The 27840-nt window shown below is 42.9% G+C and overlaps 1 protein-coding gene and 1 pseudogene across 1 annotated transcript in view; one reads left to right on the forward strand and one right to left on the reverse strand.

Moving 5' to 3' along the window:
• Positions 1 to 27840, forward strand: part of ATG14 (autophagy related 14) — a 457705-nt gene that overhangs the window by 38162 nt on the left and 391703 nt on the right. The gene's annotated exons all lie outside the window — the stretch shown is intronic.
• On the reverse strand, positions 11072 to 12628 carry LOC126959347 (60S ribosomal protein L13a-like; annotated as a pseudogene).

Below are 27840 nucleotides of genomic sequence, written 5' to 3' on the forward strand. Positions count from 1 at the left end.
CTAGGTGACAGAGTAAGACTCCATATACATATACATATACGTATACATATACATATACATATGTATATATATAAATACATAAACATAAGACCATATATATCTATATATATGAGCTATCACTTAATCATGCCAACAGACTGGGGATTTTACAAATGTTGAGTCACCTCTGGGTGAACCTAAACTGTCTCAATGAGGAAAGTAAGCCAAAACCAGCTCTAGCCCTAGGACTGGAGGTACATGGTAGGGCTTATAGGGGCATACTTGATACAACTGACAGAGGAGAATTCTTGGGCACCCATGGGCTATAATACCAATGGGCACCCTGGTAACCTGGTATTGCCATTAGCCACGAGGAGCCCGATAGCTGAGGTTTCTTAAAATCACACTCACCTAGGCCTTCCATTAAGCACATGGTTTTAGCACTTGGCATTTCTGAAACTGCAAGGCAACTTAACATTTCCACAGGCCCCACTTTCAAGTGGGGAAAACATGAACACTGAAAAGAGCTAGCCACTTGCTGGGTTTATATCACAACCTCCAAGCCCTAGTTCTATGCTTGGAGTATGAGAAGTTATGAGTCTTTGGAGAAATGTGAGAGCAATAGAAATAAGCAAAAGGCCAGCTTGTGAGACAGGAAAGACAACCTGCAAGAGTGATGCTGAGTTCCCAGGAAAGGAAGATGAAATCAGCTCTTTCCATGGAAAGCGCAAGTGCTACCCATTTCAGGAAGAACACCCTTGAAGGAAGGGCTGTTAGTCCTAAGCTGGTGGCTCATCAAGTCAGAAAAAGCCCTTTCAGAAAGAGAGGGACGAACACCTTCTGGAATAGTAAAGCTCAGTCCCCCAGAGTCTACACACTGTCACCTTTTCAAGAGGCCCATGAGTCCATGGTCAACGATTTTAGCCTAGGGTTCTCTGCCCAAAAAAGGAAGTAAACAAAGGAAACAGAGGGCATAGCAATAGCAATACACCAAAATGTTCATCAATGAATGGATAAACAAAAAATGGTACATCCATCCAATGGAATATTATTCTTCCATGAAAATGAATGAAGTCCTGACACATGCTACAACATAGATGAACCTTGAAAAAAATCCTGGTAACTGTAAGAAACCAAACATTAAAAGCCACAAATTGTATGACTCCATTTATATGAAATATCCAGAAGAGGTAAAACCCTAGAGACAGAAACTGCACCACTGGTTGCCAGGAGCTAGGGCAGGCGGAGGCAAAGCGGGAGGGACTGTTTAATGGGTGTGGAGTTCAAGTTTGGGGTGAGGAAAATGTTTTGCAAGTAGGTAAAGGTGACGTATATTCACATAAATTGTGAATGTGTAAATGCCTCTGAACTGTAAACTTAAAAATGGTTAATGGTATGTTATGTGAATTTCACTTAAAAAAGACATAGCAACACTCTAGTGGGTGCCCCATGTTTGTGTAGCTGGTAGAGCAGATGAGAGAGGCGTAAATAAAGCAGGAGCAAATGAAGCAGCTGGTGACATTGAAGTTTACCAAAGGGCAGGGCTGCTGGGAAGGAACAAGCTTGGTACAAATTTTCCAGGCTCTGCAGTTCAGAAGAGGTCCCCGGGTATATCCCATGAAAAGAGTCCTGCTGGTCTGCCCTTGCTGCGTGAGGGCACGAGGAAAACATCTTTTCCAAGGCCTAGACCCTTTCTTGGCATAGATACTTCTATGGCCCAAAGAAGTGGTGGCCCTGGCATGGCAGTCACCTGGGACATCTTCACCAGACAGAGACCTTTTTTGCATAACATCACGGGAGAAAGAGAAAGACCATGCAGGACCAGGCATGGCTGCTCACGCTTGTAATCCCAGCACTTTGTGAGGCTGAGGTGGCTGGATCACCTGAGGTCAAGAGTTCAAGACCAGCCTGGCCAACATGGTGAAACTGCATTCTACTAAAAATACAAAATTAGCCAGGCATGGTAGCACATGCCTGTAATCTCAGCTACTTGGGAGGCTAAGGCAGGAGAATTGCTTGAACCCAGGAGGCGAAGGTTGCAGTGAGCCGAGATCGTGGCATTGCACTCCAGCCTGCGTGACAAGAGTGAAACTTGAAAGAGAAGAGAGAAAGAGAATGAAAAGAAAGAAGGATAAAAGAAAGGCAGGCCATACACAGGATAGAGCAGCTTCAGATGAATCTCAAAGGAAAGGGGAAGGGAAAAGGAAAAGGAAAAGGAAAGGGGAAAGAAAAAGGAAAGCAAAGGCCATGCACAAGATGGAGCAGCTTCAGATGAATCTCAGCCCCTTCCAAATTCTTGTGGGGGCCACAGCCATTTCTGTGTCGAGTCTTCTCCCATACACATAGCACATGACTCAGTGAAGCCAGCCTCCTCCAAGCCCACACCACACATTTTTTTTTTTTTTTTTTTTTTTTTTTTTTTTTGAGACAGGGTCTCGCTCTGGAGTGCAGTGGCACTCCAGCTCACTGCAGCCTCCACCTCCCAAGCTCAAGCCATCCTCCTGCCTCAGCCTCCCAAGTAGCAGGGACAACAGGTGTGTGCCACCACACCTGGCTAATTTTTGGGTTTTTTATAGAGACAAGGTTTTACCATGTCATCCAGGATGGCCTCAAACTCCTGGACTCAAGCAATTTGCCCACCTTAGCCTCCCAGAGTGCTGGGATTGAGTGCATGAGTCACCATGCCTGGCCTGCATCTTCTCTTACTGGGTCAGACATGGTCCACGAGTCAGGTGCCTCCTTCCCACAAACTGCCAACACAGATTGGCACCTGTCTGCCCCACTGATGAGCATTCATCAGAAAGATCCAGGGAACAGCAGCAATTTAAACATAAAATTATGTTTAAAAGTTAAAAATAATTCTATTTAAAGGTTCTTTATTGTCTTTATTTGATGCCTCAATGAGCTTTTTCAAAAAAGATTTTAAGTAGAAAGTGTCATGCTCTTATTTTCTTGGAAGTATGCTTTCCATTGAAATAAAAAGTTGGAGTAAATAGATTCAGCTACTTTAAGAGAATGTTACATAATAACTTTATAGCTCTAAAAAGGTATTTAAAATATTTATAAATTTTGATATATACATAGTCCCAAAATGTCTGAACTGAATAAACTGACTTTTCTATGTGTTCTCTATGACGGAGTCTGGGAACAAGTGTTTAAATAATGAATATAAATGTTTGAAAAATCAATTTTATGACTCCAGTAGACTAAACTTCATAAATGATTAGAGTTACTTAACAATTCTCATGAGTGTGGAGTTTAGTAACTACACAGTGTTATTGCTTCTTAGATTTCTATCTGAGGGCTTTAATATTATTTGCCAGTCGAGTGGCTGTGGGTTTCTTTTTTACGGCTATTATAGCAAGGAAGTAGGTAGATACAAAAATGGATGGATTGATGATGATAATGACAGTAATGATATTTTTAATTTTTTATGTTCTCTGAAGTGCCTAGACCTTATCCTTTTCCAATTGATTTTATTATTATCATCATCTAACATTTAAAGAGCACAAGTTATCTTTAGACTGAATTAAACAATACATGCAAATAAGAAAGTAGAACAGCTGAGATTGTCATCATAAAGTTAACCGTGTTGCTTTACCTCATGTGGCAGACACTGTTGACCGCTGTTATGGGTTGACACTGTTATGGGTTGAATCGTGTCCCTCAAAAACTCTTATGTTGAAGTTTGGCCAGATGCAGTGGCTCACACCTGTAATCCCACCACGTTGGGAGACTGAGATGGGAGGATCTCTTGAGACCAGGAGTTCGAGACCCGTCTGGTCAACTTAGCAAGATCCCATCTCTAAATAAACAAACAAGCAAGCAAACTCATATGTTAAAGTCCTAGCCCTCAGCTCCTCAAAATGTGCCCTTATTTGGGAATAAGGTCATGGCAGATGTAATTATTTATGATGAGGTCATACAGGAATAGGGAGGGCCTCTAATCCACTGTGACTGGTATCCTTATAATAGGGGGAAATTTGGGCACAGATATGCACACAGGGAGAAGACTAAGTGACAAAAGGCAACATTCCTATAAGCCAAAGACTGCCAGCAAACCACCGAACATGGGGGCGGGCATGGAACAGACATTTTTTTTGAGACAGAGTCTCACTCTGTTGGCCAGGCTGGAGTGCAGTGGCGTGATCTTGGCTCACTGCAACCTCCGACTCTTGGGTTCAAGTGAGTAGCTGGGATTTCAGGCGTGCCCCACCACACCCCGTCATTTTTTTACATTTTAGTAAAGACAGGGTTTCACCATGTTGGCCAAGCTGGTCTCGAACTCCTGATCTCAGGTGATCCACCCATCTTGGCCTCCCAAAGTGCTGGGGTTACGGGCGTAAGCCACCATGCCCAGCTGGAACAGACTCTCACAACCCTCAGAAGGAACCAACCGTGTTGACACCTCGATTCAAATTTCCACCCTCCAGCACTGCAAGACAGCAAGTTCCTATTGCGTGACCCACCCAGCTTGTGGTACTGTTACAGCAGCCCTCAACTAATACAGCTTCTTACCAGACAGTTCCTCTCTTCTTTGTTAGCTACTGCACACATTTATGCTATTGTAGAAGTACAACTCTTATTTAATGCAGACAACAAAATCCGCCTGCTCCAGAATGTTTTCTCTGCTCCTTCAGCAGTGAGGAGAGGATGAGGAGGGGTGGTGTTAAGTATTCCCAGTTTCTGAATGTGAAGACCTTTTCCTGCCATGTGCTACTGACCAGGTCTGCTCGGAAGGCCCTTGTGCATAGTTACCTCCTATATCACTTTGTCAATGCCCCCTTCAGTGTTTAGCTGTTGCTAAAAACTGCCCACCTGATACATCCCTGGGGTTTTGCTATTTAGTTATTTTATCTGCTATTTAGTTTATTGTGTGAGTATACTAGACTGGTATCTAATGTTCAGGTGAATGCCAACTCTAGCTCCAGTTCTCAGGAGACCTTATATTAGTCAAGGTTCTCCAGAGAAACACAACCAGTGGGATATAAAGAGAATTATTATAAGGTATTGGTTCATGTAATGATAGAGGTGAAGAAGTCCCACTATCGGCCATCTTTAAGCTGGAGACCTAGTAAAGCCAATGAGGTAACTCTGGTCCAAGTTCAAAGGCCTGAGAGCCACAGAGTCAATGATCTAAATCTTGGAATGAGGACAAGAGAAGACAGATGTCCCACCTTAAGCAGACAGAGGTGAAGTCTCCCTTCCTCTACCTTTTTGTTCTATTTAGGCCCTCAACGGATTATATAAGGGCCACTCACACTGGGGAGAGCAAGCTCTCCTATCATACATTCTATTCCCTTCTGGAAATACCCTCACAGACACACCCAGGATGATGTTTCACCAAACATCTGGGCACCCAGTGAACCAATGTTATGTGTCAAGATGACAGGTAAAATTAACTATCCCAGGTCTAGTTTAGTTCAGGGGCTCTTCGAAATCAGTCCTAGTTCTAGCCTTCAAGGGGTTTCCATCCCCTGAGGGAGCCTATGTTCTGAATCCTGCACTGTGCCAAGTTTAGATATATCATCTCACTCACACACCTAAGCTCACATAATGAACCTCACTCAGTGTCTTGTGTCAAACACACAGCACAGCTGCCCGGAAAGCTCACCTAAACCAGGCACCCTGATCACTCAGTAACCGTGTGCAACTCTATAGCAAAACCAGAGGGTCTCATCCAGTCATGCTAGTCTCAGCTGGCTCCAGAGGAACAGCAGGAATCTGATCTGGAGCAAAGTAGAGTCCACAGTGGTCTGAAAGCAGAAGGCAGGTAGGGAGTGGCACCTGGAGACATTGCCCAAGCAACAACGCAAGAAAGAGGGAGTCATCAAGAGGGATCCTCAGAGAAGAACCTGGGCATGAACCAAAATGGGAAGGAGCCTAAGCTGGGTGGGAGAAACTTTTCCTCTAAAGTTCTAAAATGCTATCTTCCCCAGAGCAGTTTTCCCCACAGGGTGTGAGGTCCAAAGGGCAAGTGTATCCATACGCATCAGGGCATCTGTTAACAATACAGATTCCTGGACCCTCCCTCTGATCTACTGACTCTACTGACTCCTAACTCAGGATGCTGGAGCCTAGAATGACTCTGCTGACAATCCATCTCGGTAAACCTCATACAAGCTACATGGAGAACCCCTGCCCCAGATGATGGCCCAAGCACTGGGCCAAATATTTATTCATTGACTATACACCCCCATGTGCTAGAACCAGTGCTGGGAAATGAATAAGACAAACCACCCCCCATTACCATGTGCAATAAGAGAATCATGAATACCTCTATTTCTGGAATATCTTGTATTTCCAAGGTCACCAAAGTAAGAACTATTCTGCTAATTATGGCTTAATTGAGAGAAGGAGGAACTGGGAGCCTCACAGGCTCATGTTTGAACACTGAAGAAGTCTGGGTAAATGGTTCTGGAGGGCTATTCTGAGCTTCATTAAAAAGATGCCCCTACTGCAAAGAGTTCTGTCTCTTTTTGTCTTCTATAATAGTAAGAAAACAAAGAAATATCAAAGAAATACAGTTGGGAAAATAAGACTGTTTTAAAAAGTCATTTGCAGAAATTGACAAAAAAGAAATTCTGTGACCGAGTCTGCCCTTGTATTCTAAATCCCTACCCATTTTTTCTTCTGATTTCTTCCTCAAAAGTAATATTGTGAGGACAGAATCAGCCTCGCTGTAAATGGTGCTGGTGTCAGTCCTGGATAACACACTCCAGCAAACAAGAAGCATTCAGGCAAGCACAAATGAATCCCATGGGGTGGCCTGCACAGTTGGGAACAAGTCTGACTAATCTAGTAAAAAGAAATATCTAACCCAAAACATATGCATTTAGATATAACTCCATAAAGCCAACACTAATTAATCCTCCTGCTCATATAAAATGGCAAAGGAATTAACAATATTGCCAACTCTCAAAAAGTCTTTTAATTGCCCTGCAATTCCTTCCAAACAGCAGGCATCTGCCCATACATGGTTGCACATCACACACCAACACAGATCTGCCCTTCACACAAGGCACTCGGTGCTCAGCCTCACAATGGTGTTTTGTTGAAGCCTGGTACACATAACGCCACAAATTGCTCAGAAGCCAACAAGGTAAAAGTACCGTTTACCTTTGGAAACAATCAACTACTGAGTGTCTAAAGTACCCCCAGAGCCCTTCAGGTTCCCCTCTGGTATTCCCCTTTCTGGGAAGTTATTGTTGTTTTTCATGCTAGGAAAGGAATTGATTTAGACTAACATTGTGGGCTATGGGCATCTTGCCTTCCATTTGGGAAAGGTCATTAAGTACATTCTTCATTTAGAATGACTTTCCTTTTGATTCAAGGCCAAAAATGAAAAGCAGTGGAAAGTAGGGTTTCCATCTGAATACAAATTCTAGGATAGATTCCTGGCATTCTGGATGGTAAAGCACATGAGATGCTCAGCCCTCTGCCCTGAGTACAAAGAGGAGTCTCAGGAAGCCCCCATTCTGGTCCACAACCCCAGCTCAGGCAGAGACCTTCAGGACCTCACTGGAATGTGAACTCTGAGGGCATTCTGTCTTTAGCCCAGCCTGATTTCGACGCTGGATTTTCCATCTTCCCCACTGGGAGCCTCCACTCCAGATGGTTCTCAACTCCGAGGGATGGAATTATTCTGCTGGAGGACCAGGAGCCAAGCCTTTCTGGGAGGCCCCAGCTGAAAAAGCTCAGACTCACGATACATAAGCTCTGCAAATTGCCAGATACATGGGTAGAAGAAACAGTCATAGAGCACCTGCTATCTGTAAGGCAGTGCTGTTCCAGGAGCTCCGGGAGGCAGAAATGAATCTAAGATTCTCTTCCAGGGAGCTTAGAGTGGGAGAAGAGGGGGAGGTGGGCAAAGGGCATGTGAATAAATACATATTATCACCAGGTTGGAAGAAGGAGAGTGGCTCTGATGATCTGTGAGCACTCCAAGTTGTTCATTGTTTTGGAAGTTTTCTCAACAGCATGGAGTTTCCAGACTTCTTTCCTGGAACAAAGAACTAATTAAGAGGCCCTCAAGACTTCTGCATTCCAAGTTCTGCATTGCTGATTCTGTTTGGAAACATACAGGGCTAAAGTTCCAAAACTTGAATGTCCTGATGCTCTCTCTCTCCAGACCACCAGTGTGGAGTTTCACTGGTTCTCAGGCCATTCTTGGCTATGGTCTCCATGAATTGGACCATGCCAAGTTGGTGAAGCTCCCAGCAACTTAGGGCATCTTAACCTGAGGGATGTCAGACAGGAAGAGTAGCTCAAGGGTCACCTCAAATGTCCAAACCTGAGTTGTCCTTGGGGTCTGGAGCTGAACAAGGCCTGTTGAAATTTTCTCAGATTTTCTTTAGTTAACTTCTAATTACTCTATTCTTCTGAATATTCTGCCTTGACCACCTTATCTAAAGTAGCTCTCCCTTGTTTTTCACTAGTTTACACAACCCTTGTTTTATTTCCTTTATAATACCACAATTTCTAAATAATCTATTTGATTTTTTTTTTTTTTCTTTGAGACAGTCTCACTCTGTCACCTCAGCTGGAGTGCAATGGTGTGATCTCGGCTCACTGCAACCTCCGCCTCCCAGGTTCAAGTGATTCTCCCACCTTAGCTTCCCCAGCAGCTGGGATTACCGGCACGCACCACCACACCCAGCTAATTTTTGTATTTTTAGTAGAGATGGAGTTTCACCATGTTGGCCAGACTGGTCTTGAACTCCTGACCTCAGGTGATCCACCCACTTTGGCCTCCCAAAACACTGAGATTACAGGCATGAGCAGCTACACCCAACCTATTTGACCGTTTTCTGTTTCTTCCCTCTAGACCCTGATGGCAAGATCTGTTTGTCCAGTTCACTGCTGTATTCTCAGCTGAAAACAGTTTCAGATATGTGAAAGATACTCAGCGAGCATTTTTCTAATCAACGAATGACTAACAGGAACAGACAAAGGGTATATGCCATAAGAGTCTACTTTCCCTTCCTTCAGATATGAACCCAGCAGAAATAGCTAATTATGAGCACAAAAGGCCATATAGTATGCATGGAGGTTAAATAAGTCTTCAAATATATATGTAATTTTGTGTCTAGAACTCTAAGCTTTTCCTCTCCTCATCTAATTGAAGAATTGGACTGAATAGCCTCTGAGATCCCTTTCAGCTCCAGCATAGCATGACCTGTGATGCAGCATTTGGTGACACCAGCCCATCTTCCATGTCTGAACTCTTCTCTAAACCAGAAGCAGGGCTAGTACTGCCTTCAATCTGAGAGAGGAATGGCTGGTTTCTAAGATGACTGAAAAAGGGTCCACACGAGCATTATTTTTTCGAAGCTTCTGTTCCTTGGTAGGACTAACTCTGACTTAGACGCACGCATTATCATTTCCTTATAACGCCTAAAGGCCACACTCCATCTCATGCTCATGTTAGGTGCCTTGGCTGATACACCCATTATTCTTACTTCTAGCGGTATTTGTCCTGGTGTATGGCAAATGCAAAATGTTTCCTCTATTCCCTTAGTTCCTAAGGACTTTGGGATCATCTTTGGCTCCTTTCTTTTCCTCATCCCACAAAAATAATCCTTTAGTAAATCTTGTGGGCTTTATTTTATTTTCTGTTGTGTTTATTGCAAAATGACAAATTATAATTGTACACATTTATGGGGTACAAAGTGATGCTATATGTTTACATGTTGAATTGTAAATCAAGCTAATAGTCATATCCATCACCTTAAGTACTTTTGTGGTAAGAACATTTGAAATTCCATCTCTTAGTAAGTTTGAAATATGTAATACATTATTATTATTATTTTGAGATGGAGTCTCACTCTGTCACCCAGGCTGGAGTGCAGTGGCACAATCTTGGCTCACTGCAACTTCCACCTCCCAGGTTCAAGCAATTCTCCTGCCTCAGCCTCCTGAGTAGCCAGGATTACAGACACCTGCCACCATACCCAGCTAATGTTTGTATTTTTAGTGGAAACTGGGTTTTATCATGTTGACCAGGCTGGTCTCAAACTCCTGACCTCAAATGACCCAACTACCTTGGCCTCCAGAAGTGCTGGAATTGCAGGCGTGAGCCACGGCACCGGCTTTTTTTTCTTTTCTTCATTATTTTTTAATAGAGATGGAGTCTCACTATGTTGACCAGGCTGGTCTCCAACTCCTGGTTCAAGCAATCCTCCCATAGCAACATATTATTCTTCATCACAGTCACCATGCTGTGCAATAAATTCCAAAAAAAACGTATTTCTCCTGTCTAACTGAAACTTTATACCCTTTGACCAACATCTCCCTATTTCTCCTACCCCTAAGTCTCTGATAACCACCATTCTTCTCTTCGTTCAATTGTTTCAGAGTCTACATATAAATGAGATCACGTGGTATTTGTCCTTCTGTGCTTGGCTTATTTCATTTAGCATAATGTCCATGCTGTCCCACATGACAGAATTTCCTTCTTTTTTAAGGCTGAATAGTATTCCATTGTGTATATATGCTACATTTTCTTTATTCATCTGTCAATGGAAACATAGGTTGATTCCCTATTTTGGCTGTTGTGAATAATGCCACAATAAACATGGGAGTGCAGATATATCTGTGACATACTGTTTTCAAATTCTTTGGACATACACCTATGTATTAGTCCATCTTCATATTGCTATAAACAACTGCCCGAGACTGGGTAATTCACAAAGGAAAGAGGTTTAATTGACTCACAGTTCAGCATGGCTGGGAAGGCTTCAGGAAACTTCCACTCACGGCAGAAGGTGAAGGGGAAGCAAGGCACCTTCTTCACAAGGTAGCAGGAAGGAGAAATGCCTAGCGAAGGGGGAAGAGCCCCTTATAAAACCATCAGATCTCGTGAGAACTCACTCACTATCATGAGAACAGAATGGGGAAAACTACCTCCATAATTCAATTACCTTCACCTGGTCTCTCCCTTGACACATGGGGATTATGGAGATTACAATTCAAGATGAGATGTAGGTGGGGACACAATGCCTAACCATATCGATGCAGAAATGGGATTGCCGGATTATATGGTCACTCTATTTTTTAGTTTTTTGAAAAACCTTCATACAATTTTCCATAATGGCTGTACTAATTTACTTTCCCACTTTGTTGGCTTTATTTAGAATATATATTCCAAATACAACTATTTATCATTAATTCACCACTATCATCCTAGTCCAGGCCTCTATCAGTTCTTGCCTGGGCTAATATAATACCCCCTGGATTAATATAAAACTCTGAATCCATCCTCAGTGCCCTTTATTCTCCACATAGCAGTCAGGGTCATTGTTGCAAAATTTAGGTCAGATCCTGTTATTTCTCTGCTCAAAGTCTTCCAATGACTGCCCAACACTGAAAGTAAAACTTGAACTCTTCACCATAGCTTCATACAGCTATTTGTCCCAACTTCACTCTCCCCTTTACTCTTTCTGCTCTAGTCATACTGGTCTTTTTGCTTGAAGCCTAGAATGCTCTTCTCCTGAGTTGCTCCTTCACTTTTTTTTTTCTTTAAAAGTAATTTATTTGATTCTGATTACAAAATACAGGTGAGGAGCACAGGCAATGCCTGTATTCCCTTGGTTGCCCATCTTCCCAGTCTATGCTGCTATAAATACCCTTTGTACAACAGGAAGTTCATGCTGTCCCCAAGCGCTTGCACATTCTAACAGCTGCAGAGTATAGTATATGACCAGGTGGAAAGTTAAACAGACGCTCCACTCACAAGGTAGGGTCCCTCCAATTAGTCTTCCGGCTCCCTTGTGCTAATAGTAACTGGTTGCTCTTCCTATTGGTCATAGATAAATTACACCTGCACAATTCTCCGAGTGCTTTCAAGTAACATCAGAAGGCAGTAACTAAGACCCCTTCCTTGCTCCCAGCTTCCTATGTCCCAGGCAGCCTGTGGCACCTGGACTGCTGCTGCCCCTGGGTCCCGCACATTCCAGGGAGATGATGGAGGAAGGGCCGGCCAGGCCAAGCATGAGGAATTAAGAGTCTTTATTGGGCTTAGACCAGGAGTCCATGGGTCTTGAGGACCTCTGTGTATTTGTCAGTTTTCTTCTCCAGGTTCTTCTCGGCCTGTTTCCATAGCCTCATGGGCTGTTTCTTCCTCCGGTAGTGGATCTTGGCCTTCTCCTTCCTCTTCTCCTCCAGGGTGGCTGTCACTGCCTGGTACTTCCACCCAACCTCGTGAGCTAGTCGCCCCAGAAGGGCACACTTTCTTGTAGGCTTCAGACGCACGACCTTGAGGGCAGCAGGAACCACCATCCGCTTTTTCTTGTCTTAGGGTGGTGGGATGCCATCAAACACCCTGGGGCAGTCGAGGGAGGCCTGGCCTCGCTTGGTCTCGTGGGGCAGCATGACTGGCACCGTCGGCCGGAAGATGCGGCTGGGGGCCCGGAAGTGGTAGGACCTCGGAAGGGTTAGTGTTCATCCGCTTGCAAAGGAAAGCCAGATACTTCAACTTGTTTCTCTAGAAATTGCCAGAAATGTTGATGCCCTCGCGGTGTACGACTACCACCTTCCGGCCCAGCAGTACCTGCTTAGCCACGATGGCCGCCAGGCGGCCCAGAAGATGGCCTTGACCATCGAGCACCAGGACCTGCACCTCTGCCATCTTCTGCAGCCGCCTGGGAAAGGCTCCTTCACTTTATTTAGATAACTGCTCAAACACTACCTCCTCTGACAGAACGCCTCCGATCTGTTTATCCGAAAAGGTAATTTTATGCCTCATATCCTCTTACCTGCTTCATTCTTCCTCAAAGTCCTTATCATTTGTTTGATGTCTGTCTCCTGCCATTAGAATGTAAGTCCCAAGAGGACAGGGACCAGTGTTGAACTGCCTTTTTCCAGTAACAGTTGAAGGGTCTAAGAAGATCTAAGACTACAGGGACAGTAAAATATGAGTCCCACTACTACCTCTTCCTTCATAAATTTGGGTAAGTATCTTGACCTCTTTGCCTCTGTGTTTCCTCCCTGTAAAGCAGATGACATAAAATGAGTTCTGTAAAATGAAAAGATAAAGCTCTATCTTTCTGGCTTCATTATTCAAGGCTGGGGTAGTGTCTATTATTATTTTATCCAGCCAAAAGATCTAATGAATTACGAAAATATGCTTTGGAACTTACAACAGTTCTATTTTGATTCTTTACTCTCTTTTCCTTTTTTTATGTTAATCTACCATTTGTATTTCTTTTAGGAAATACTTGTTTATGCCTTTTGCCCATTCTTTAAAACTTTTATTTATCTTTCTGCCATTGAAATATAGTTCTTTATTTGTCTGGAATGTCTGTTTCTAGGTTAAACTTTTGAACAATTTTTTAATGTAAAATTCTAGCTTGATGATGATTTTCTTTTTTATTTTATTTTATTTTATTTTTGAGGCAGGGTCTGGCTCTGTTACCCAGGCTAGAGTGCAGTGGTGCAATCTCAGCTCACTGCAACCTCCACCTCCCAGGCTCAAGCAATCCTCCCACCTCAGCCTCCCAAGTAGCTGGAACTATAGGCATGCACCTCCACACCTAACTATGATTATTTTCTTTCAGCACTTTATAGATATCATGTCATTGCCTTCTGGATCTTATTGTTTCTGTTGTGAAATTAGCTTTCTGTCTTGTTATTGTTCCTTTAAAAGTAACATATCTTTTTATTTCCTCTGACTTTCCTTAAGATTTTTTGTTTTTGGTTTTCATTAGTTTTATTATAATGTGCCTAGGCATGGTTTTCATTATATTTATTCTGCATTGGGTTCACAGTGAATTTTTGTATCTATGGCTTGATGTCCTTGATCAGTTTTGGAAAATTCTTGACTATCTCTGCAAATATTCTTCTACCCCATTATCTCTTCCCTTGTTAAATTCAAATTCAAATATTAGACATATTCACCATGTTCTGCATGTCTCATACTCGTTCATGTATTTTCCATCTTTTTTCTCCGTGATTCACTATGAAAATTTCTAGTCACCTATTGTACAACTCACTAATACTCTTTTTACCTGTGTCTTATTTGCTGTTAAACTCATCTACTCAGTTCTAAATTTCAGTTGTAGTGTTTTTTATTTCCAGAATTTCAATTTGGTTCTTTTTAAATATAAATTCTTATTCTCAGTTAAATTCTTCATTTTGTCATCTATTCTCTTGAATAATTAATCCCAGTTATTCTAAAACCAATGTCTGATCTTTCCTGTGTCTGGGTCATTTCTTGGTCTGTTTTTCCAGTTTACTTTTTTCTCTTGGTATACTTCATAATTTTTAATTGACTGCTGAATATTGTACATGAAAAGTCGTAGAAGCTCTACATTATGTAATAGCCCTTCAGAGATACACCCTATCTCTGCCAAGCATTTCATAGAGGCTCATATCCTCAGCCCAATCAAGATCCATGGGTCCCAACATAGAATCTAGTATGATTCCTGTGGCTATTCCTTCTTGATGGGCTCTGAACTGAAATTTTGTCTCTTCAAAACTGCCTTTGATTCCATTCTGTTTCATCAGTTTTCTGGTTGCATTTTTGCCTCAGTATTAATCAGATTATCAGATACTAATCAGTAAATGCCTTGAAGGGAAAACCAGTGCTTCTGTTCCACTTCTCTCTAGAATCTTGGACCCTTACTCCTGGTTGCCCTGCAAATATGGACTCTAGATTTTGTCTCTTCAGTTTCATGAGATTGTTTAAAACTCAGATGTCTGCCCTGGATCTTGGAAGTCAATCCTCTGCCCGAATTCTCAGCTTCTTGTCCCAGGCCTAAACTCACAAAATGTGCCAAGGAGAAAGTAGCATGTTTTAAAAATGCCTTATTTCAATGAGCCTTTCTTTTATCCAGAATCTCGCCCTTCAAGTTCTAGCAGGCGTGGTATCTTTCTGATGCTTTTAAACCTACATTTATTTTGTACCTTACCCAGATTTTCTAGGTGCTCCTGGCAGAGCCAATGGTCTGCTATAAGCGATAGAATTATCATAGCCAGAAACCTGATAAATGTGTATGAAATAGTCAATTTTTAAAAAACAAAATAGTTTTTAATAAAAAGTATCATGTTCTCCCTCCAATAAAATAACTTAGGCAGCCGGGTGCAGTGGCTCATGCCTGTAATCCCAGCACTTTGGGAGACTGAGGCGGGCGATCACTTGAGGTCAGGAATGGGAGACCAGCCTGGACAACATGGTGAAACCCCATCTCTACTAAAAATACAAAAATTAGCCAGGCATGGTGGCGGGCACCTGTAATCCCAGCTATTCGGGAGGCTGAGGCAGGAGAATCACTTGAACCTGGGAAGCAGAGGTTGCAGTGAGCCAAGATTGCACCATTGCACTTCAGCCTGGGCGACAAGAGCAAGACTCCATCTCAAATAATAATAATAATAATAATAATAATAACTTCTGGGTGAACGTAAGCTGATTGGATATAAAATAACTGTATGTTTTGTGTAGAGCACAGGAAAATTCTTCACTGGCTGCAGAGAGTTTTCTTTCAATAGAAAGCTCCTCTGAAAAGTTTCCTTTTTTCCTGTTTTGGTTTTCAGGAGGAAAATAAAAAGTATTCCACTTAGTGTATGAATGTAGTGGGGCAGGTTGGATGGTTGCTATGCAAGAAACAAGTAATAATATCAGAAAATTACGTCAGTTCCACTCATATCTATTGAAACAAAACTACTGCTCCAAAACTTCTAGTGAAAAGCGCGTCATTTTCTTTGAAGAATATATGTGTAGTTGATTGTCCTGTTCTTGTTTTTAGTTAACGGCATCATTTTCTGTTTTTCTCAGAAGACAGTATTCAGTCCCCGCCCTTGGGAGTAGTATCTCCACTTTCACACAAGCACTCTGTCATTTGTGTTTCGCCATTTTTCAACCTGCTGTGGTCTTTTAAAAACACATTATGGTGCAGTGCCTTTTAAAGCTGGGAAGGATATAGCCACCCCCTCATGAATCTGCTTTTCAGGCTTCCTGAACCTGAATGTGTTGGGTAAGAATGAAAGATGGGGTTGTCCTCAGCACAGGATAAAAGAGCAGCCTGGGGCCCCATGGGGAGGGGAGCACAGGGACCTTTTTCCTACTACTCACAGCTCAGCTTCTCTTTGGAGCTTTGCCTAAGCTTTCTTCACAAGCGGTGTGAGAGGAACTGGATCTTGGGGATCTAGGCAGAAACTATTCTAAGGTGAGTGTTAGTTTTTTCATTTACTAATAATCTAACTTTTTACTGACCTGTAAATATTCATTGGCTATAGGTCACGAAAGAAAACCATTCTCCCAGATGGTATGCCGACTGGATATTTTTAAATAGTGTGGAAGCTATTCAGTGATTTGCATACTGGCCCCTTCGTAGGTACCTCTCTCCCATCTCATCCGGGATAAAATTCCATAGCCCATTCCCATCCCCTTCAAGATTAAAACTCAGATGATTAAAACAGAAAATACCTATTACCCAGCTTGCTCCCATCTCAACCAAAGCCAGCATTTGGAAACATTGTGTTAGAGCTGAGGAGGTGGTCAATTAGCCCAAAAAGGTTGAGTGACTTATCCAAGGCCACCCCATAAGTTAGAGGTAGCATCCATACTAGCAGCATCTAACCCCTTTGGTGAAATGTTCTGCCCTCTAAACCCTACATCCACTGACTTGTCCAAAAGCAGGTATAGGAGCCAGAGAAATTCAGTCATTCAGCAAGGTTGATTAAGCACCACTGCATGCCAGACTCAGTGCCAGCAGCTGGGGACACAGTGGAGAACTCAGGAGAGTTATGCTATAGACAAATAACCTATTCGGAGACTTTCAGGGGGCACTAAGTGCTAGAAAGGAAATAAACCAGGATGATATAATAGGGAGTGAGGGAATGGGGCCTTACTATGTGGTAATGGGGGAAGGTCTCCACGGGGAGGTGGCATTTGAGCTGAGATGTAAGTGACAAGAGAGAGCCAGTCATGCAAACATCTGAGAGACAAACCATTCGAGGCAGAGGCTATCAAGCACAGAGTCCTAAGGCAGGAACACAGCCAGCATCTGGGGAGAATAGCGCACGAAGAGAGAGGGACAGTAATGCCGACTCTTGTAAGCCATTGAATGGAGTTTGTGTGTTATTCCATGTAAGAAATAGAAAAATTCAATCTCTCTTTCTGCCTGCTCCCTGAATAGCATACACATGTGGTCATGGTCAGAATTTATTCCTCAGTTTTAATTAAAAGACATTACCAAGATACTAGAACATTGTCACCAGATAATAGCTTCCATCAATGATAGAAACACATTTATTTTTCCAAACCAATGCAATTAATACTCCTGGCAATATTCAAGGGCACTGACGGCACTTGCACTGGGCGCTCTGATGAGTGCAGATTTAATCGGTTTGTCTGATGGATATCAGTGCAGCTCTCTGACAGTGCCTCTGCGGACCCCCACATACTGATTTGTGTTCATAACAGAACTGTTGCCTGCCTGAGATGAATCAAGAACTGGATCAGTTCATCCCAGAGGCACTAAACTATTATGTTATGAATAAGCTGTCTTCTGACTGGCTCAAGTCACAACGTATGTTTATTAATTTTGTTAGTGAATAAAGCTCATCTACATTGATTGGATCCAGTTGATCAGCCTGGATCCCACAACACATAACAAATGCCACATCGTGTTGGAATATTTCTGGAACTGACATGTGGCAGGCAGAGAGATTCAAAATGAGCTCATCACCACTGGGGCTCTGACCAAAATAAATAAATAAATAAAGTGAAATTAATGCACAACAATGGACTGGCCAAACAGCCAGCTGCTGCCTCCCTGCCTCAGCACATTGCCATTCATCCCTAAAAAGTGTGTCCAATCGGTTATGACAAGGTTCTTGAAATACCTGACTCTGTGTAAGAGCAGGAAATCTTAACTCCAGAACCTCAGCTGCCTTCCATTTTGGGATAATTATATTCTGTACCTCAAGAATTTCCTCTGCTTTAGGCCTTCAGAAACATGGCCGTATGGGCTCTCTGTGCCTCCCGTCTTAACACCTCACCACAGAAGGACTCACTCGTGCTAGTGTTAAAGAAGTTTCCACACATGTGCATACACAAACTATCAGAGCTCAATTTGTTTTTCCCAGACACATGACGATTTTAAACCTACCATTAGAAAGGTATGAGCATATTAAATAAAACAATGCTCAATTGGGAAAAAGAAATGTATCATTTGGTTCACTACTGGGCATTCATAGCACAAGTTTATTGGTTTCTGCATCACAAGGGAGCTCATTATGATAGAAGTTTTGCCTGGAGTACAGCACAAATAGGGAGCTGGCCCCATTTTCTGGGCTTTTTGAGGAGGAGGTGGAGGAAGAGGAGCTGTAACGCTGTAGGAATCAGTCATCTGGAGCCAGAAGCAAATCGAGTAGATAGAGGTGGCCCAGCCAGCTGCTGTTTTAAAGACCAGACTGGCTCGTTTAAAAATTATATATACACATAATATACACACATATATACATATATTAGACATATAGACATTATATATATATATATATATATATATATATATATATATGTATGTATTCAGCACAGAGCAGCTCCTCCCCAAGGGAACCCCACACCCCTCATCCAGCAGGTAGACTTTTTGCCTCTTCTCCTGGGCCATTTTCTCTTTCACAGTAGAGGTCTGACTACTTCCTTCAGCAGTAGGAGTTTGGAGACATTGATTCTATCACCAACACAAGCATGATGGCTTTACCATGGGTCTTAATTTGGATTTCAGAAAATATGGCACTTGTATAGCTCTGGTGTTCATTTTGGTCAAATTTTACTGGCAAAGAAAGATGAGCAGGGTGGGGAGTAGACATGTATGATTCACAATCTCCTTCCTCCTGGTCCCACGCCAACCCCTCAAGAGGTATCTCGGGGTGTCACAATCAAATGCTTGACCTCCAGAATCTGGGTACCCCAGCCAGGTGACATTTAAAACACCTAAGCACTCGTTATCATCGTAATGATTCTGCATCCTATTTGTCTGACAATAAGATATTATAGTTCAGTGCTTTAATCATATCCTTAGATGTTAGGAAGATCAATCTCCAGTATGGCTTCGGATTTGGAGTTGTCTTTTTTCTTTCCTTTTTTCTCTCATGCACTCTTTTTATCATCCTTTTCATCTAGCTCTCCTGAAATTTTAAATGTACCCCTCAAAGATAAGCTGAGGTTAGGGAATTTGAAACGGGAGACTTTCCCTTGTACAAGAGCCAAGAGAGAAACATGAATTTCCTGGGTCATGGCGCAAGCCTGGGGAGTCTTAGGGAATGATGTTAGGCGATAAGGAGAAATCCACAGGGAAAACTTATTTAAAAAAAAGAAAAGTATCTTTATATGCCCCTAATATTTATTGTAAGTGAATGCAATAAATCTGAAACAAACAAACTGGCACTAGAAGTTCAATAAGTATGCAGACATCATGGGAAAATGAGAAGATACAGAAGGAAGAAAGGAGCCCATGGCATTTCGGAAGCTCCCTGTGGTAGGTATTCAAATACAGGGGCAAAGAACAGCCCTGGGGCACAGGATGACAGATACACATGATGCCAGGGTCAACACAATATTTTTCTGTAAAAGGGAAACTTACTCAGATTTTAAGAAGTCAAATTGCTTTATTTTGCTTTGTTAGGTAAAGTAACACTGAAATAGGTCTTACCCTATATGAATGTCACAGACCAGGGATAGAATATGCTAACTCTAGGAGGTAATTATCTGTTACAGAACATGGTTAATGATTATGTTTAGAAGATGTTAACAATCAGCTCGGAAAAGATTACAGGGGCTTCAAAGGGGTCCCTCTAGACCACGTGACTGTAATGTGGCCTGAGGAGCCTGCTCTTAATGCAAATGCTTGTTGTCATGGTGACAGGATAGTAACCCCCTGTTCACCAGCACCACACAAAAGCCCCCTATTTGGGCACAATAGCTTTTAGTTCAAGATAAACTGCATAAGTAACCAAATGTGGAAAGTAATATCCCACATGATCTTATCTATCAACTGCTCTGTGAGGACCTGAAGTTCCGAAAGTGATTTAATCCTAGGAAAGGTTTGGCACAGAATAAAAGAAACTGAGAAGCCCCCAAGAATCTTTACTCCCCGCAACACACACACACACATACACACACGCACACACACACACACAGTCTCCATTTTCTGAAATTCATCAGTTACTGCTTGCAGAATTATCTTACACTTACCATCATTGGATTCTTTGTTTATTCATTCAAAAATAAAGGAAATAGCATTTAAAATATTTTGTGACACCTTAGAGATAAATACTCACCCTGGGTGGGTGATGATTTATGGGGGTCAAGTAATGAAGAATAGGAATTTCATTTATTTTATTGCCTGTTTACCTCCTGGGGGAAGAGACAGCTGGTAAATCATTTTGGTAAGTTAGTAAATTGGGGGGGCCTTTGTTTGCTAGGCCCAAGAAAAAACTCACAGGGTGGGAAAGTATCCATAGGGTGCCTGCTTCACCCACCCCCTTCGGAGCAGAATTGCTTGCAGGGTACATCAGGAAGAAAGCTGTTCATTCTTTCTTTTAGAAACTCCATGTTAAAAGAAAAAGAAAAAAAAAAAAACCTTTCCACTTTTTTCCATTGTTTAGCCCTTCCAGTCTCTAAATACTTCCTATATTTAACCTAAATCTCTCCTGCCTTCCCATCTTCACAAGTTAATATTAGTCGTAATTACTTCTCTTCAACACATGTAGTTTTACCTGGATACAAGCATAGATACTCTTAGTATTTCAGTTCAAGAATAGGATTTCCTTGAGATTTCTAGTCAGTTCCTAAAAGAACCTCAGTGAATCTCTATTTCCTCCTCTTTAAAATAGGAAGACACCACAAGCCTTCGAACAGTCAGTGGGGTAGACATGGACATTTCTTTGCTCTTTTATGTGAAGCTTATCAAAACTTAATCATTTGCTAATACTCTAGAGATCAGCACTCATGCAAGGTGACATCATTTTGGTGACTAAATAAGTAAGGATAAAAGGTTGTATTATTTTTTCAGAACTATTTTACCCCCAAAACATTCCATAAATACCCAATGTCTCCCTGCTCTTCTTCTATTTTTTCTGTGATATGACTCTCAAGCTAAAACAATAAGGAGCAATGTTGCTCAGGAAAAGGGTCCAATCTCCTGCCTGTATCTCTTGCAGGTCAACTTGCAGGACATCTGCCCGGAGTATTTTGATCACTGATGTGTGTGTGTCTGTGTGTGTGTGTGTCTGTGTGTGTGTGTGTGTGTGTGTGTGTGTGTGTGTAAAGGGCCAACATGGTTGTTTTACATTTTTATATTATTTGCCAACATTTTGTAAGTGGAAAATTCCAATTAAAAGTCTAGATTTCAGGCTTTTCTTTAAAAATGTGATGATCCAGCCACAATAGCCCATAGAGCCACAAGTGGAAATAGACAGCAACTGCCCCTGTAATGGGGCCTCACTCTCCATTTTCCCTTAGTCCGAACCAGTCCCTACTGTGGGACACCCAGCCCCTTAACTCATGTTACCTGCCTGGTCTCTTTTTTTTTTTTTTTTTTTTTTTTTTTTTTTTTTTTTTTTGGCAACTATTACTTTATTCTAGCTTGAGATAAGCCTTCACACCCAGTTAAAATAAACTTTCCAAATACAAGCCTCATTTTCTTATGCTGTGAAATTTTGGGGGCTGCTTATTGTCCCAAAGATGTGTCCTAGTGGGAATTAAGTAGTCGGCACTTCCCCTCCGCACGGGCTCCAAAGGGGCAGATTTCACAGAAGTCTCTATTATGGAGAATTAGCATAAGAGGGCATTTCCTCTCTTTGACAGTCCTCTTTGACCCTCTGTCTACCCACAGACTGCCTTTTTCTGTGGCTGAGAATCCTTATCTCAGCAGCTGAGAGGGGACAAGAACCTTGTTCCAATCAAATCATCTCAGAGCATCCTTCTGGTCCAACCCACCTCTTTTCTCCCTGGGCTTGCTGAAGGGCAGGTAGCTTCTGAATGGAGAGTGCAAGGCCTACAGGGCTCTCAGGAAACCAAAGTGTCGTGATAACTGACCACATCATTAAAGAGTGTAGGAAACTGACCACATCATTAAAGAGTGTAGAGAGGAGAGGGATCCTACTAGTGACCTTCCAGAAATATCCAGCAGGCCCTGAAGAAACACTTGTTGACTGAATAGCAATAAGCCCTCGTGGACAGGATACAAAGAATCAGGCAAGAGAGTTCCTGCTTCCTAATGTAAGTACTTAGTATTTGTTTTCTGTCGTAGCCCAGGCATGCGACAAGCACTTCTTGTGATTACTTTCATTTACTCCTGGAGTGGCTTAAAGATGGCTGCATTTTTTTTTTTTTCTTCTGGGATCTGAGCTACTCCTGACACTGGCTGCAGAAGTGATCCTGTGCAGCTCCCAAGACTTGTCCGTGCTTAGAACATCTTGGAACCCAAGAGGTTCACATGTTCTGCTGTGTAACCATCAAGCCACAGAGAAAGGCCGTGTGGAAGACAACAAGGTGCTCCTGACAGCCAGCACCAACTGGCAGCCACGTGAGTGACAGAGGACACTGCTTTGGATGTCCCGCCACCCAGCCTGCAGATGACTGCAGCCACCGATGACACCACTGGAGCAGAAGACCTGCCGAACCGTTGTTGCTTTAAGTCACTAAATTTGGTGATTGGTCACGTGACAGTAGGTTATTAGAACAACTGCTTATAACTGTGTGTGGTGCATGCTAGTATCATCTCCGTTTTACAAATGACAAGACTGAGGCACAAAGAGGCTAAGTCACCATGTTCACAGTGCTGGTAGAACCAGATTTCAAGCTCACATCTATCTATCTCCAAAGCCCACATTTATAGCCTCCATTGTATACTATCTTAAGGAGCTTGCGATTTACTGGCAGCCACAAAAACAAAAAAAAATACATCAGAAAACTCAAGCATATACACAATCCTTTATTCTGAGTCTTGGTAATCTCTCAGGAGCTGGGGAGTCAGAATTATCTCAAACTATTCTGGAAGGAAACAGAGAAAACAGCTTTGCCTGATTTAAAAAGAAAAAGAAATATGGAGGTAATACCATCTAATGCTGATCACATAAAATGCCCCTGCTATTCTCAAGCATGGGTGGACAAACTATAGCCTGGGGGCCCAAATCCCATCCACTGCCTCTTTTCATAAAGTTGTGTTAGAGCACAGCCATATCCAATATTTACATATGGTCCATAACTACGTTTCCTCTACGTGGCAGAGCTGAGTAGCTGAGGCAGAGATAGCAGGGGCCCCTGGTGCCTAAAATGAAGTTCACCAACCCCCTACTCTAAGCCAATGGCTATCAAACTTAAGCATGCCTCAGAATCACCCAGAAGGAGTGTAGAACACACATTCCCGGGCCCCACTCTCAGAGTTTCTGATTCAGTAGGTCTGGAATGGAGTCCAACGATTCATATTTCTAATAAGTTCCCAGGTACGGTGGGCAGCCTCTAAGATAAGCCTCTTGCATAAGGCACGCAATCATCCCTACTCCTGGTATTCACACCCTTCTGTAATAGCCTCCCCTGATGTAGACTAAACTTACTTCTAACGCATAGAATATGGCAGAAGTAATGGAATGTCAGTTCCAAGCGTATGTTCTCCTAAGACTGTAGCTTCCATCTCAGGTGCTTTCTCACCCTCTCTGAACGCTTGCCCTGTGGGAAGTTATGCTATGAGACAGACATATGTGGAGGCTCATGCTGTGAGAAACTGAGGCCCAACAACAACCACATGCATGAACTTGGAAGTGATGAACTTGGAAGTGGATCCCCCTCCCAGACTGAGTCAAGCCTTCAGATGAGACCTCCACCCCTGCTGATAGCTTGACAGCAACCTCATGAGACATCTTGAGCCTGAGGCTCCCAGCGAAGCCATGCCCAGATTCCTGAGCCACAGCAACTGTGAGATAACAAATGTTTCTTGTTTAAGTCACTAAGTTTTAGAGTAACTCGTTAAGCAACAATATGTAACACACACCAGTCGATGCTGAGGCTGCTGGTCCAAGGACCACACTTTGAAAACCTTGGCTCTAATGGAACAGCTGCTTCTTCAGTCTTCTGACTTGATGGGAAAGGGAAATACTGGATTTTAATACTTCTGAGTTCCACAGTGTTAGTGGAGCATCCTTCTAGACTCTGTCCACCAGGTCAGTGGCAGAAATAAGTTGGACACCTTGTCCCCAGTTACGACAGAGCCCCCTTCTGCAGGTTGAATGATGGAGGTAAGGCTGGTCCTCCCACAGCCTCCACTGCCCACAGTTATGGGAGTGTCCAGAGATCAGAGCTCTCAATTATAAGGAAAGACATGGGCAATAGCTGCTTGAGAGCACAGCAAAGTCAGAGCCCAGAAAACCTGGGGGGGTGGAAAAAGTTCATTCCTCTGGAAGCCCTCATTATCATTTCCTTACTCCATCCTGGTGAGCAGCCTCTGGGGCCTGTCCTATGCGCCATTTGTTCTCTGGATTCAGTTACCAGTGAATCCATAGGGAGGTGCCAGCCAGTTCTTAGGTGCATTCCACAAGGGCAGAGATCTTGGCCTGTTCTGTTCAATGATACCTACAAGTACCTAGACCTGTGACTGGCATATAGAAGGTGCTCAGTGAATAATTATTGAATTTAAATATTATTTATTTATTTATTTATCACCCAGGCTGGAGTGTGATGGCAAACTCTCAGCTCACTGCAACCTCTGCCTCCCAGGCTGAAACCATTCTCCCACTTCAGCCTCCCTAGTAGCTGGGACCACAGGCACACACCACTACACCTGGCTAGTTTTTGTGTTTTTTGTAGAGATGGGGTTTGCCATGTTGCCCAGGCTGGTCTCAAACTCCTGGGTTCAAGTAATTCACCCACCTCAGCCTCCCAAAGTGCTGGGATTACAGGTGTGAGCCGTGCCCAACCAAATTTAAGCCAAATTTAAGAATTTGGGAGACAGCCCCCGTGAGCTTAGCTAAGCCTCGTGCACTGTGGAGGTGGGGGCTGGCACGAGTGTGCCATCCTTGGGCTATACTACCACCAGGGTGTTCAAGGAAGAGGTCACCTCTTATCCCCTGCAAAGAGACAGGTACACGAAGGTTGTGTGGGTCATCTCTGTAAAGCTTTAAGTCAGAGGCCTCAGACATGGACTGGGTTCAAGAAATACCAAGGTGCTAGAAACACCAGTGGGGTTCTTTGGTGACTGGTGCCAAAGTGTCTGGTGCCAGGAAGCAGAACATACAAACTGCTGTGCTTTTGTGCATATAGCAACTAGCCCGAGGCCTCATTCTACCAGCTTCAGAGAGAAATAAATCATGTGTGTTTAACAGACGCAGTGAAAGAATGCCCTGGCACAATGCCTGACACCCAGTACGCACTTAATAAATATTTATTGAATGAATGAAAGAGATCTTAAGCACAGCAATCCATTTCTTGGCTGCAAGTGGTGGAAAGGCAAAAATCAGACTTGTGAAAGCATACGCCCTTCCCTTCTCCCCATAACCCCCAACCACAGGACAGCGGAAAGGAAGGGAAAGAAGAGATCTTGGGAGCAAGAGGAAGAAGCCATCTCTGCTGTGTAGCTTGGGCCAAAGCACTTCACCTCTCTGGGCTGCAGCTGTTTCATTCGTAAAAGGGAAAGTCTGGGCTTGATCATCTCCAGGTCTCCTTTCCAGCACTGAGCTCCCGTGGCTCTGTGCTTTCCCAAGGCACTGTCCCTCAAACCTAATTACACGGGTTGCCTGTAAAAGGAGCGCCTTGATCAGGGCAGAAACAATGAGGAGGAGCCATTGTCATTCAAATCCCGGAACTGACCTTTTTCTCAACCTGTGCTTAGAACATTCCCTCTTGGAACCCAGATGCCACGCTCTGCTGTGAAAACATCAGACACCACACTGCCCCCTGGAAGTCCTTGGACAATAGCTGTGACCACCGGTCACAACAAGAATGCTATCGAAGGGGGTTTGGCATGGACAAGGTGTGTGCCCTGCTTGACTTATGGAGTCCCTCTAAATATGAACGATTCTAGCTTTTCATCAACCTATATAAAGTAAAAATTATGGTATTTATGAAAACCCTGAATTTATGGTATTTATGAAACCACTGGCTTGGGTGAGGAGCCCAGTCGCTCCTTTTATGAACGGAGCAGATACTCCTCTCCAGCGCTGATGTTTTAGGAGCACTGAGAAGAGGTTGCAGAGGAGAAGGTTCTGGTGAAAACATGCCCGCCTTTTTGAGTTTTAATTTTTTATGCTCACAATGTGGGAAAGCCACTCTCCAAGGGCAGCAGTAAGGGGGAAAGAGCAGCAAGCTTAGTACTATGTGGAATTTCTCCTTGATCTCTAGCTGCGAGGTTTCCCCGGGAGGGGCAGGAGAAAGTGCAGAGAGAGCAGGCTTTTTCTGTGTCCCCTTCTTGTTTCTTTCCAATTGTGCACACAGTAGAAAATGCGCTTCTGAAAAGAGCAAGAGGAAGATGCGGAAAAAGAAGTTTTTTAACTTCTTTCCAAAAAAAGATTATTAAATTATATTTTTGTGAAAAAGAAAAACACTTATTTTCAATGTCTGTAGTATTTGTGGCCAACACCAAGAAACTTGGTTAAAAGAGAGCAAACAAATCAAAATCTATGCCAAGGAACTGCAGGGATATTAAAAGATGTCACATTCTTCAAGTTAGTTTCAGGAACAATTTATTCCAGGACTCCTCAGAGCCCTTAAGGTACAAATGGGCGTTGTGACTTTTGTCCTCTGGAGTGTAGCATTTTCAGAAGACACTTTGGGAAACACACTTAAGAGTGATAACACACTTTTCTTATTAGAATGCAAATCACAGCTGGGCACAATGACTCATGCCTGTAATCTCAGCACTTTGGGAGGCCAAGGCAGGGGGATCACTTGAGGTCAGGAGTTTGAGATCAGCCTGGCCAATATGGTGAAACCCTGTCTCTACTAAAAATACAAAAATTTGTCGGGCATGGTGGCAAGTGCCTGTAATCCCAGCTACTTAGGAGGCTGAAGCAGGAGAATCGCTTGAACCCGGGAAGCAGAGGTTGCGTTGAGCCAAGATCACGCCATTGCACTCCTGCCTGGGCATCACATTGCAGCCAGACACTGTCTCAAAAACAAAACCAAAACAAAACAAAAAGGCAAATCATGCAAATGAAAAAGAATTATCCTCTGTAGTTCCAGAAGGCCAAACAAGATCAACACATGTTTAAAAATAATTCCTTTGGGAAACAAATCAATATGCCAAAGGGCCATCTGCCCGCCCATGTTCACTGCAGCACTATCCTCAACAGCCAAGATGTGGAAACAAACCGAAGAGCCCGTCCACAGATGAATGGATTATTCAGTGTGGTAGATACACACAATACAATACTATTTAGCTTAAAAAAAATAAAAAAGAGGAATTCTGTCATTTGCAACAATGTGGATGAAACTAGAGGACATTATGTTAAGTGAAATAAGCCAGACACAGAGAGACAAATCTTGCATTACCTCACTTGTACGTGGAATCGTAAGAAGTCAGACTCATAGAAGTAGAGAATCGAATAGTGGTTGCCAGAGGCTGGGGTGGGAGGGGGCTGAACAGGGAAAGGGGAGACATCAGTCAATGGGTACAAAGTTTCAGACAGGCGGAATAAGTACTGGTGATCTATTGCATGTCAGGGTGACTACAGTTAATGTGTTGGATATTTCAAAATAGCTAGAAGAGAGGATTTTAAATGTTCTCAACACAAAGAAATGGTAAATATTTGAGGTAATGGATATGCTAATTACTCTGATTTGATCATTCCACAATGTATTCATGTATGGAAATAATACTTTATACTCATAAATATATACAATATTATTTGTCAATTAAAAATGAA

Source organism: Macaca thibetana, chromosome 7 (genome assembly GCF_024542745.1).
Source record: "Macaca thibetana thibetana isolate TM-01 chromosome 7, ASM2454274v1, whole genome shotgun sequence".
In the NCBI taxonomy this organism is placed as follows: domain Eukaryota; kingdom Metazoa; phylum Chordata; class Mammalia; order Primates; family Cercopithecidae; genus Macaca; species Macaca thibetana.